The sequence below is a fragment of the Trachemys scripta genome, chromosome 15, assembly GCF_013100865.1.
Source record: "Trachemys scripta elegans isolate TJP31775 chromosome 15, CAS_Tse_1.0, whole genome shotgun sequence".
Classification (NCBI taxonomy): Eukaryota; Metazoa; Chordata; order Testudines; family Emydidae; genus Trachemys; species Trachemys scripta.
The window spans coordinates 5,541,333-5,544,128 of record NC_048312.1 but is presented as its reverse complement, the minus strand read 5'-3'; the positions used below and the strand labels follow the sequence as shown (position 1 = coordinate 5,544,128).

General features: G+C 56.8%; 1 protein-coding gene across 1 annotated transcript in view; it reads right to left on the bottom strand.

Annotated features, from left to right (window-relative positions):
- The window catches only part of ATXN2 (ataxin 2), a 68,261-nt gene extending 66,879 nt beyond the window's left edge, over positions 1-1,382 (bottom strand). Inside the window, exon 1 of the mRNA XM_034791307.1 lies at positions 1,296-1,382. The gene's annotated coding sequence lies outside the window, so the exon portion shown is untranslated. The remainder of the gene's footprint in view (positions 1-1,295) is intronic.
- Between the last annotated feature and the right edge of the window lie 1,414 nt (positions 1,383-2,796).

Genomic DNA, 2,796 nt, shown 5'->3' with positions numbered 1-2,796 from the left:
CCCCCCCCAGGCCGGGTGCCCCTTCACCCCCCCGCGATGCCAGGCCCAGGCCCAGCCCCCCCGGGCCGGGTGCCCCTTCACCCTGCCCGGCATCTCCCGCGGCCTAGACCCACCCAATCGCTCAGCTCCGCAGCCTGCCACAGGCCGGAGCGGCCTAGCAGGGACAGGGAATCAGCGCCCGGCCCGCGCCGCGTCCTCTGTCCCCCCCCTCCCCTTCAGGCCCGCGCGGCAGCGCTGCTCCGAGGCCCGGTCTCCCCGCGCCCCAGACCCACCTGCCCATGTTCTGCCGGCCGCCGCCGCCGCCGCCTCCTCCCCCCGCTGCTGCCGGGATGCCGGGGCCGCCGCTGCCGCCGCCGCCGCCGGGGGGTTTGCGGTTGTTGCCGGCGGCCTGGGCCGCCGCCTGCTGCTGCTTGAGGGACATGGCGAAGGGGCCGGGCCGGGTGCGCGCCGGGGCCTGCTGCGCTCGCTCGCTCGCTCGCTGCTCCGGAGCCGCCGCTGTCTCGGCCGGTTGCTCCCAAACAGTGTGAGCCGAGCCGAGCCGGGCCGGGGAGGGAGGGGGAGCGCGCGGGCAGCGGGGCGCGGAGGGATCCGGCGGGGGGAGGGGAGGCGCGCTGCGTACCTGCCCGCCCAGCCCTGCCCGCCGCCTGACAGCGCCCCGCCGGGCGGCCGCGCCCCGCCCCGCGGCCCGCGGGACCCGGCCGGGGGCGTTCGGGAGCCCGGCCCCGCTCCGCTCCGCCGCCGGGAGCCTCTCCGCGGCCGGACTCTTTACGGGAAGTCGGAAGGGTCTGAGCGGGGATGCGGCGGGTGAAGGGGCGGCCGGGGAGCGAGCGCCGGCCGGGACACGTGAGGCGGCCGGGGACGGGCCCAGGGACACCGGCCTCACCCCACCCTCTGCGGGGAGGTGGCGCCGCACGGCCGCGCCGGCCCCAACGCCACAGGGCGGGCTCCCGGCCTGGGAGATGCTGCGTCCCGCCTGGCTGCGCTGGCCGGTTCCCTGCCGGGCGGTGCGGCCGACCCCAGCCCCAGCCCCAGCGCTCTTCCGCGCCGCTGGAGGGGAGCTCGGCCCGGCCCAACCTCCGGCGGCGCCGGGCAAGTGGAGGCAGCTGCACGGGCCCCTACCACCGCTCTGCGGTGGGGCGCTGGGCCCCCAACAGCCCTCCCTACTCCAGGGACAAACCCTGCTCCAGGGCAGCTGAGCGCTCAGTGGAGCCCCCTGGGAGTTACCCGGGAGCCTGGCACCACAAAGCTGCTCTCTCTCCCCTCTGCCGAGTTACCTCCCCTGCTCCCCAGCTTACTTTCCACGCCTCGCCGCTGCTGTCTGCTGCCGCTCAGGGTCACTTTTTGGGTTGTAGCTGTTTGGGGCCCAGTCCCACCATAGGATCCGCTAGCAGCGACTTCTGCACCCTCCTGTGACCTGGCAGACTTCACTGAGGCAGAGCAGGCCCCTGATTGAAGGCTTAGGGCATTAGATTATTATAAAGTTGTGGGGCACAGACCTCCAGGTTTGTAATGCAGTGTGCAGAGGGGGCTGTGTGTTATTTCAAGTTTATGAAAACAATATGCCGCTCCTCCCATAAATTAACAAATGTTAAAGGACTGCTAATAGATCAAAAATTATGGGAATTGGTAGTTCATTGTATTGTGCTTTACATCTTCAAATCACCTTTGCAAACATTCTTAACACTCCTGTGAGGAAGATAAATATTCCTGTTTTACCCAAGGAAAACAGAGATGGAGGTTAAGCCTTTTACTAGTTCTAGATACATAATTGACCTCAGTTAACATTTTTTACATTTGAAATTTTAAAATCTTTGCTTCCCTCTTTGTTGGGGAACATAGGCATGCAGTTGACCCCAGAGTTGTAACATTCCCTAATCTCTCTAGAGTTTAGAAAACCATTTCCTTCCTCTGGAGGAGGAAGTGAGGCAGCTTAGTTGTCTATGACATCACTCTTCAGATCCTCCACCAGAGAAGGAAATAAGGATCTAACATTTATAAAAAAGAAAAAAAAAAAAAAAAAACCTCAAGCCTGTCTGCATCACAGAAAAGTAGTAAAGGAACAAATCGGATAAAGTTTGGCTTTGCATTTCACCTTTAAAAAGACTTATCCAAGGCTACACTGAGTTTTTTAATTTCAGTCCGCTTAACCAAATTGCCCTAGCGCCCAAACAAAAAAACAACCTCAAATCATATATGCAAACTTCTAAACAAGTAGTTGAGAATTTTCTGAGGAATCAGTGGCCCTTTAAATGTAGATTTATCACATAACATCAGTAACTGATTACAGCATTAGTTTTGAATTTAAACAGCTGAAATGGATCCCACAGGGTTATCACATTGTTTTGCCAACTCCCTCAGTACTTAAGATTCCTAATTTCTTAAAAATGCAATTTAAGACATTAAAAGAAAAACTTTATACAATTAATGTTGGATTGCCGTAATTGGCAGAAGCCAGAACATACTGTAAGTGCTGAAATGCCAACAAACCCTGGTTGCAAGATATTTTATTAATGTATAGTGTTGAATATCATCCAATTTTAAGCACTGAGTTTTAACTTTAGCGCTCTTTGAGGTGTTCCTTGTACCTGTTAGTTTATTCTACTTGTCATTTCCAGAGGCACCGAAGTGCAACCAATTCATTCTAATATGTAAAAATAAAATCTGGACTGGCCTGCTAAAAGTCTGTCATGTACATAATTAGCATGAGCAGATGGAATTTCAAAACCAGGAGAATAAATTGATTTATAACCATGGTTACTCAAAATTCTTGAGGCTAGTCTATTCATAGAAACTCTC